Genomic DNA, 10823 nt, shown 5'->3' on the forward strand with positions numbered 1-10823 from the left:
TATCACATTTAACTAACTAATATATTTAGCTAACTAAACAGAGGTTTAGTATAAGCTCATACTATATAACCCCTTGTTACCAAGGTGCTGATGGTTCTGTTCAGGTGGTTAACTGACTCTTACACTTCCATAGCTTCATTCCCCTGTTTCTGTTTCACTTTCATTCACTTTCCATTTTGCCCGTGTGTGCATGATTTGTGTGTATGTGTTTGTTTAGACTAGTTATGTGTTCATGATTTAGTTAAATAATATTCAACAATATTATTAATTTGACTGCACTGACACTGTTGGATGAGAACTGAACAGAGCTGGACGATGACATTCTGCAAAGCTGCTTTATAGATGAAATGTACTAATTCAACACTGAACTGACTTTAGCTGAACAATGACATTATTTTCTTTCAGAACTGCTTTACAGCCGAAATGAACTCTGTTGCATCATTGAATCATTTTCCTGTTATCTCTGTAAAGCTGCTTTGAAACAATCTGTATTGTATAAAGTGCTATATAAATAAAGGTGACTTGATTTGACCTACATAAAACTTTTGTGCACATTCATCTGTGTTGATTCTTTGGTCACTGCTGGCAAAACAAAGTCCCTTTAAGGATGTTACATGCTCTTGAGTAGTACTGTACCCAGTAAGAAGAGTTCATTTTCTGTGGCCACAAAAATAACCTTTCTGAGAGTTGATAGACAATTAATACTAAGTGTTTGCTGGACGAACAAGTTAATTTACTGAATATTATTTCTGCTACATCACGTAGATTTTATTAACTGATCCAAATATTTATAATTAATTATAACAAGATATATTTAATTGTTAATATTTCCCTTGAGCTAATTTGCTACAACCGCAAACTTTTAGAATGAATACATTATCAGAAGTACTGATTTATCTCAACAAATTATTTAAGAGAGTTTTACAAAATATTCAAGCATCTCCTCCTCAGTATATTTTCTTCAAGATGAAATGATTAAATAAGGTCGTCTTTAAAACTCTTACTAAGAGCTGTCTTTCTATTTTATCTATTCGTTTAGATGCAAGGAGGGTTTTACTCACAAACCACACAGCGTTTTTCATTAGCTTTATTTGTCAATGCTGTGTCAATTATTGCAGCTCTCTCCTGCAGGTCTATGTTGGTGGCTGGAGTTCTGCCAGTTTAACCACATTGATTTTCAGCCCGGATTTTAACGGGGGAACAAAAATGGAGTATAATAAATAGCATTTTTTCAGGTTAGTGACAAGTTGAATGGATGTGTTCAGTTCTGAACAACACCATGGTGTTGCTTTTGTTAACAGTAAGTTGTTGTTCTGATATGATAAGGTGAGAGATAAGATGCATAAGTGTCATCTAATCACAAACTTATACTTTCTTCATTCATCATATTTATTACATAAAATATATATTTCTGGCTCTAAAATCTGATTCAATAAACCATGTTTGAAGTCATAGTCAAACAGCAGTCATACGCACACACACATTAGTTGACTTCTATAATGCATCAAGTTGCTTGGCAACAGTAACCAGCAAACAGTTAGGTTAATTAACTATTTTACTTAAGAAAATAATGGGTAATGGTGATTATTGTTGCTAATAAATGTTATTATTTATTGAACAATGGTCTTTAAACAGTGGTTTAACATTATTTTTCTTTAAGGGCATCCAAAAATTAAAGTTCTGTCAGCATTCACTCACCATTCCTCATGTTGTTCCAAACGTGTATGACTTTCTTTCATCTGTGGGGCACAAAATAACATATTTTCAAGGCACAATGAATTAAGAACATTGTGACCTCATTGACTTTTATTGTACATACAAAAAATGTTTGTACAAAAAAAAAAACAAAAAAAAAAACACTTTAATAACAACACAATTGAAGGAAAATTTCACCCTAAAATGAAAATTCTATCTTCATTTACTCAATGTTGTTTTAGTGCAATCATGTTACTGCAAATGTAACTTTCTTTCTTTCATACGACACACAGCAGTCAGGGGCTGTCAAGCTCAGAAGAAAAAAAAAAAAAAAAAAAAAGATTCATTAAAGTAGTTCTCTATAGTCTTCTGAAACTATATGATAGACTGAAATGTTATTCATTATTCACTGAAAATTGTCCCTTTTGTGTAGTTCTCATATCTTCATGCAACATGTTATATACAAATGCATGTACAGTAAATGAGAATTTGAGAGCTGCAGCAGAGGGAAATATTTTTTGGAACAGGTTTGGAAAGAAATGAGGGTGAGTAAACAGTGACAGAATTTTCATTTTTGGGTGAACTAATCCTTTAATGCTTTTGCCATGTGTAGACTTCCTCTCTGAGGGCCTTATTTTGATACGAGTATAAGCTCAATCATTCTGGAGCATTAAACGACACTGCTGAAATTATACTGATTTAAAAAGCAATCTGCAACAGTAACTTATAATACATGTATAATACATATATACATACATACAATGTAAGTCTCTCGCCCCTCTCTGTAAATGGAGGCAACATTGTTCCTACAAATTGCTCAAGCAGCCAATTTCCTTTAAAATGATGAGTCACTCAGCAATCAGTGTTGAGAGCTCCAACAAATGAGTACAAGTAATACTGTTGGCTGTCAGGAGCTTTAGTGATTGTGAGTTTTGTCACCTCACTCATTCGGTGACCTCAAGCAAGAAAGCACAAGGACATTGACTTAAATTTCTGTAGCAATAGATTGTATTGATAAGGCGTTTAAGCAGTTTAGTATGTTCATGTCTTTCATTTATAAGCATCAGGAAATTACTTACCTGCTTGAAATAAATGGCAGTCATAAATTATCTTCATCTTTCAGGCTTTGAAATTAAAATTCAGATCAGATCTTAAAGGTTATATCTTTATTCTGTCATTTTCAATGATGTGATCTTCAGGACTGGTGGATGTGTTACTGTACCTAGACAGGTCAGTATCAATCAGTGCATGTTTTCATTGAATTATGCTGTAAAGAGCTAAGAGATAAAATAAGAGAGAGAAAAAAAAAAAAAAAAAACTAGACGAATCTTTATAAATCATTAAATGTACCCGTGAAGTTGCAATCCTTCTCAAATTCTTTTAGGTGTTTTCAAACGACCTTGTACCAAGTAGCATTCTGTAACGAGCACATTATGGGGCCGTTTACTTGACACCGTTTTTAAATAAAAAGGGAAAACTGCATTTTGGCTATTCGATTACACAACAATGGCATTTTGGGGGCCTGAAAATGCAAACCATTGAAAACGGGTTGCCAAATGCATGTTTTTGAAAACGATAGCATTATCGCCCACGTGTTAAACTACAAAAATGTGAATTTATGAAAACGGTGATGTTATGGTCTCTAGGTGCGTTGTGTTTTTTACACAGTGACATCGCCAACTACTGGCCTGGCATTGAATAATACAGCATTTTTAGTCTTTTTCGTGGATCCATGTGAACGGAGTCATTTTGACAACATTGACATCTTTATGTGAAAAAAGGAGAAACTTTTCCGTTTTTAGAAAATCGCTGTTGTGTAAACGTACCCTAAGTGCGCTCTTGAAGAATTGGACAAGTACAAATAAGTAACAGCATTGCACATATTGTAGCTACATCCGAAAACTTAGACAGCTGACTTGTTGCCTCGCTGCTCTATCAGGCAATGACTTTGCAGGTAGCGTTTGCGCACGAAGGCACCTCAAGAAACTGATTTCGGACAGACTTCTGAGATGGTGTAACAGTTCAATGATCTACAGCAAAATAGCGCAAACTTTGGTGAGAATTAAGCAAATATTTAATTACTACAATAGCAATTTCTCGCTAGAAATGACATCAAAAGTAGAAAACAATGTCCAAAAACTTACATTTACACACAAACTGACCACCTCTTGACCATCTTTATTTTTTGGCTCAACTGTTGCAGAATAGAAAAAGCACAGGAATGTGAGATATCAAAGGCAGCGGAGGATACATCTATGCTGCCTTCAAAAACCAATCAAATCAAGGCATCTCTTGAGACAGGAAGTGAAGCTAACCTTGGATTTGGACATGCATTGATGCATTCCTACCTTTAAATGCGTCCTCCAAAGAGAGCATTTTTCAGTTTTCGGATGCAGCCTGTATGTTTCCCCTATCTGACCTCAGTTCAGTTTACACTGCTCTCTCCTAATGAGCTGATGATCTGAATCAGGTGCCAATTTGCTAAGTTTCAAATGATTATTAAACAACAAGCACAAACTATGTAAAAGCGGCAGCTCTTTGTCTCAGTGTCTGAATTCACTCACTCTTTTTCATTTACTCCTTCAAGTGGACAATATAAGTGTAGGGAATAGGGGGCGATTTTGGACACAGTCACAGTCTTATTATTAGGAAATACAAGGGTCCATGGCTCTACCATTGGAGAAAGGGTTAGTTAATGTTTAAGAGCAAACATGTTGAAGATTATCCAATGGGCTGTCGATTCATTAAATGATAAGCTATTTCCTCACAAAAGCGGTTTCTTCAGGGAAGGGAAGCCTCTCCTCCATTGACATCCATTAAAAAAAAAGAAAAAAAAGAGGCCTCTTGTCTCCTTCCCTGTGTACTGCAGCATTAGCAGGCGTTACGCTTCTTTCAGCAAAGGTTGCAGGCTTGCCTTCAAGTGGCTTTGGTGCAGTGCTGTGGGTCTCCATGCAGGCCCAGGATTGAAAACCACTGCAATAGGGTATGGTCAGGGTAAATGTTGCCATGGTAACTAACAACTCAAGACACCTTTCAGAACAGGAAGACAGGGCCAGAAACATGTCTGGTTTTGAAAATTGATTGCCATGGTTGAATAATCTTATAGCCTTGCAAAGAGTGCTCAAGATGGCTTTCTTTCTAAATGTTCCCAGTCCTTGGTTTCTTTAAGAAATGACCTGTTTTTCAATAGATGAATACACACAGTAATGTGAGGTTTAATTGCTTGCAAAGTCAGCCTGATATAAATGAAACGTCAATATCTTTAATAATTTGTGCATCAATGCCAATGAATTGTATGTCATTGTACGGTGTGGAATTTGTTCATGTAGAGGTTCAGAAATAGAGAAAAGAAGCACAGGCTATGTGTTTTGAACTATGACCTGTTCATTGAGCCCATTCTGAATTCCACATCATATTTGCCCACATTTTGCCTTAAGGAATGAGTGTGCAGATTTTATGCTATGAATATACGAATCCACGGCTGCTGAACGATGCAATAAAGTTTCACAGGGTTGAACTGAACGTCTCATATTATCTGCGTTTAATTCCATAATATCAAGATTTTCCACATTATAATGCCAAACAGAGTTAGGCGATATTTTAACTGTGAAAAGGGCTCTTTCAAGTCTATTAGATATGCAGGTTTTCAAAGCACAAGAGTTTTACCAAGGACAATTTTTTTATATCACACCATTCTGTCTGCTCCTCAGCATGAAAGCATGCACCTGTATTTGCGATTGCATGACTTTAGTTACGTACCCAAAGGGGTTCACACACACACACACACACACTTATTCCTTATTTTGTTTCGATTTTTAGAACAATATGTGAAAATGATGTTAAAACAACAACACGTTTTTTTTCATGTTCAGATCTTTTTAAAGGATTTTGAAACTTAGAATTTGAAAATTATAATGTCTTTATAAGAATGTAAAGACCTTGTTTATGATTATAATGAGAAATAAAAATGCCTTTATATTATCAGTCCTGATCAAATTTTGCATAAAAAAAAAAAAAAAAATCTAATTAATGCAGATCTAAACTGTTTCTGATATATTTATGAAGAATAAATAAAATGCCTTGAAACAAATGAATTTATTAGAAAGCCTAGAATTACCTCAATTTGGTCAATGGATGTTTTTTTTATTATTATTAATTTATATTTTTCTCTCATTTGTTGTTTTTTGCACATCTTCTCAGCTTTGGTGAGATGTTTGTCTTGATGTCTAATTTGTTTGAAAGTTGTGGATTTAAAAAAATGCATTTGTTTATATATCATTTTGAAATAAAATATTAAGATGCATGTTAGCATTAACATTTTGCCATTATTAAATGACAGAGTATAGTTTTAAAGCCTTACTGGTTGCCTGATTTTCATTTAATCTGCTACAGTGATGCTTCGTTGCATACCCTTTATGATCTCATTTTGTTTTATAGTACATGAATTGTTCCTCTCCGGTGATATTTTCATTTATTGTGACTATCAAGAAATAAAACTAATACACAACCCTGTGCCACATTTTTACACATAGCAAAATAGATTAGGCATGCCAGAAGTCTCTTTCAAACTATTAAAGCTGAACTTGCTAGATTTCAATTGTCATTATGTGAATCTGAAGACTTTTTTATATGCACTCAGAAACATACATACAAAAAAAAAAAAAAAAAAAAAAATAGAGGCTAAAACAAGACTCTGTCTCACAAACAAAAACCTATTGTGATGCTCAGCAGAGTCCCACTGCACACTGAGTGAGGAGTATAATCTAAGTGCAGTCCTGAGAAAAGAGAAATTGATCACTCTTTTGTGTCTCTGCTACATTCTCTTCCTGAACTGAGTCCTACACTTTCTCCTACATTTTTCTATCACCTCCTCAAGCGCAGCCAAAATAACTTCAGCAGATTCTTAACCATTTGCTCATGAAGGACGGGAAATGTGTAATCCTGTCTGTCGTGGACAACAGAGAGAAGCATTAAAGCTTTAATATTAAAGGGTTAGTTCACCCCAAAATGAAAATTGTGTCATTAATTACTCACTCTCATGTCATTCCAAACCCATAAGACCTCCATATTCGGGACATAAATTAAAATATTTTTGATGAAATCCGAGAGATTTCTGACCCCCCTATAGACAGCAATGTAATTACCACTTTCAAGGCCCAGAAAGGTAGTAAAGACATCATTAAAATAGTCCATGTGACTACAGTGGTTCAACCTTAATGTTATGAATCAACGACAAAACTGCAGTGCACTCTTATAATAAACAGAACAATATTATAGTTATTGTTCTTGGTGTGAACTGTCCTTAATCCATACAGCCCTATGAAATTGCTGAAATAAATGTAAAAACTTAAAGCATAACTTATAAGTTAAAACTTTATTGCTAAACTTTTTTTTTCCTTTCTTGTATGCTTCTGTTAAAGTGCATTTAAAAGCAGCTCTTGGCTGGCCTAATGATCCCCTGATGGAGTAATTGACCGTCTGATGTTTTACTTTGAAACTTTCATCCTTGGCATTTGTAACTTTTGAAATATTGTGCCGGATGTAGCAGACACCAAATTACTATACAGCCTACCATTCTTGTTGCTGACTAGCTCTGAATTCAATTTCGTTGTTTAATTGTAAGCATGCTGGCAAATTGTAGGCTGTTTATAGAAATATGAAACTTTCTAGCACCTTCATGATGCTTTCCTATCATAGATCTGTCTGTCTGACAGCCATTGTCGACCTCTCAGGGTTTCTAGATGTACTGTCTAAATGAAGACAGAAAATGATTAGGTACTGACTGGCTTCATAGCCTCAGATAATGTAGTTATTTATTTGGAATAGAAATGTAGAGCTGATTTAATGCAATAGAAAACTTTGAGGAAGTGCTTTCTCCATGGGCCATGATATAATATTTGTGATCAAACAGTGTGATCACAAATAGTGTGATCAACTGTATTAAATGTGTGCCTGATTTTGAAAAAAACTATCCATTGCAAAAATGGTGTGGCTGTTTTTCCCATTTAAATGACCACACATGGTTATTTAGTCTCATTCAAAGTGCATGTAAATAGTGAACGTTCTTTGAATTGTCTCCCTAATCAATTGAATAAATTGGACATTTTCAACCTGTTTATATATCGTTCAAGGGTAACTCGTTTTTAATACATCTTTTATAGCCTCGGGCAGAACTCAGCCTCTTTGATCCCCTGCAAGGCTTTGCATAAAGGATCATAAGGAATTGTGCCATTAGGGTGATGGGAACTGTTGCTTTTATGAAATACATCAAAGTTCAGCTGGTGCCTATTAATCTTATATATTTGTTTTACTGGACACACAAAATAAGGGCATATCTGAAAGGACATTTTTCTTATTATGAAGTCTATTTGGTCATGTTCGTACATTGACAGTGATCAGTCCTTATATCATCATTCTTGTTAGTACATATAGTAGCTTCAGGCGAAAAACAGAATCTTTCTTATAGGGATAGTTCTCCCTAAAATGAAAATTAAGTCATTATTTACTCACCCCTGTGTTGTTCTTTGCAGTATGTCTTTCTTTTTGTTTGTTTTCTTCTTATTTTTTGTCCTGCTCACGCTCGTCCATAATTGCAGTGAATAAGAACCAGCATCAAGGTTTTACAAAAAAACAAAAAAAAAAAACAAAACAAATGTATTACAGAATCAGCCCGTGTCATATATTCCAAGTGTTCTGGGAGTATACAATAGGGTTTGGTTAAAGGGGACCTATAATGCCCCTTTTACAAGACTGGCATCCCAAGAATGTGTCTGTGAAGTTTCAGCTCAAAATACCCCACAGATCATTTATTATAGCTTGTCAAATTTTCCTATTTGGGTGTGAGCAAATAAAATGCCATTTTTGTGTGTGTCCCTTTAAATGCAAATGAGCTGCTGCTCCCTGCCCACTTTCCAGAAGAGGGCGGAGCTTTAACAGCTCGCGCTTCTGTTGCTCAACAAGAAACAAAGCTGGAGAATCTCACGCAGCCAAAATGAGGATTGTCAGTAACGGTGTTCAGCCTTACATTGTTCAAACCGGAGTTGGACACTGATGGAGAGACTCAGGAAGAAGTTACAACTTTTAGAATGAAACTGGACGTTTCTGAATGGTTAGTGGATAAATTTATGTAGTTTCTGTGGAGTTGATTCAACTCATCGACTAGCATGTGCCGTCATGGTAATCTTTTGTGCAAATCCAGTGTTGAATTGACCCTCGTTTGTGAAGCAGTCCGTTGTAAAATGATGGCATGACTACAACAACTCTTCCTCTTCTCTAAAGCAGCCCAACATGGCCTTGCCCTCTTTGTGTGTTCTTGGTGGCAGGGTTTATGTAAATTTAAGGGTTAGTGATGTCACTCGCTGTAGTCCCTACCAGCCATTTGTTGTAGTCCTTAAACAGAGAATTTTTTAAAAGAAAATATCTCCCTTTGCATTGAACTTTGAGCGTCGTAACTTTGCGGATGTTGTTTATGCTCAAACAGCAACATTACACACTAACTAAAGTTAAAAAAGTGAAATCATAATCAACCACCCCCTTAAAAAAAAAAAAGGAAATTTAATGTATTATTTTATGAAAATCCTGACCTTGGTCGTTGGTCTTCAGTGCATGGCTGTGCGACGTGCGCGTTCGTGAGACTCTATTAGCGCCACAGTTCACTCCGAATCGCCAGAAAATACACACAAGTTGTGAGAAATCAACATAAAAAATATTTCACTGAGGTAAATATCTCCGGACCGAAACTCTGGTTTCAGATGACAATCAAAATGACACTTGGCAAATGTAAACGTGATAACTTCTTGTTGCAACAAACACAACGGATATATTCACCTCAGAGAGGAAAGTACATGGATTGTATTTCATGTTGTGTTTTTATTAATCTTGATTTCTCACTACTTGTGTGCTTTTTCTGTGCGAGTCAGAGTGAACTGTGGCGCTAATAGAGTCTCATGAACATGCAACCGAGCCAAACAGCCAAGGTCAGGATTTTCGTTAAATAATTCTTTAATTTTCGGTTTGATTTCGCCTAAACCCCCAGACCACTTGGAATATATGACACGTGTCATATGGGATCATTCTGTGATACCTTTTTAAAAAAGCTTGATGTTGGTCTCTATTCACTTCCATTATATGGACAAGCACAATGACGAGTTCTCCTTTTGTGGTCTGAAAAAGAAAGAAGGGTATACGGCATTAGAACAACACTAGGGTGAGTATAATGATGACTTAATTTTTATTTTAGGGTGTTACGACCTGCGTTACAATCCAATACTACACTACAACCCAGTTTTATTATGCCCTTTAGAAAGTTTTCTCTATATCCCTAATAATAGTTGCTAATATGTGAGGTATTGGTATGGTATTTCAGGAGACTATTGATAAATGACTGAAAGTTTTAAAATAAAGGCCATGTTTTGTATAAATCCGCAAACTTGAAAGCTGTTCTTTGGTGCTTAAGACAATGAAACTGCCTTTTTCTGAGAAATATTTACTAATGTACTTGCATACACATGTATTGCACTACAATGTTTTTCCAGTTATTGATTAAATTAATTAAATTCTGAGAAATAAAAACACTTGGAGGCAAAAAAAAAAAGAAAGAAAGAAAGAAAGAAAAGAAGCAAATAAAACTAAAAAAATTAAATAAAATAAGGTCATGAGTGACTGGTACACCTGCACAGAAACCGCTCATGTGTGGGTGGGTTTTGATACTCACAGTGGCTCTCAAAAAAGCCCAGAATTGTTGACCCAACAACATCAGAAGAGACACCCTTTGACGAGACATGGCCCCAGCAGCTCTTTAGGAGAGCATCCGCTGGAGTTTGTGTATCTGCGCTCTAATTATCCTGCCAGCTGTGCACAAAAAGATCTCTATGAATTAATCCTTTATCACCTGGCCTGCCTATATCCCCCCCTCATATGTGATATCACTAAAAGGCCTTTGACGAGACACACATTTCTCTGTGTACACTGCAGATCCAAACAAGAGAAAAAACCCCAGATGAAATGCTGCTTTGTGTTTGTTTTTGCCTGGTCCTAGAGGATCACATTGCTTCTGAAGACTCTGTCGCTCTCGGCAACAACATCTGCCTTGTGAGTGTGGGGCAAGTCCCTTCAGAGCAGAAATGCCA

The sequence above is a fragment of the Ctenopharyngodon idella genome, chromosome 14 (genome assembly GCF_019924925.1).
Source record: "Ctenopharyngodon idella isolate HZGC_01 chromosome 14, HZGC01, whole genome shotgun sequence".
Lineage (NCBI taxonomy): Eukaryota > Metazoa > Chordata > Actinopteri > Cypriniformes > Xenocyprididae > Ctenopharyngodon > Ctenopharyngodon idella.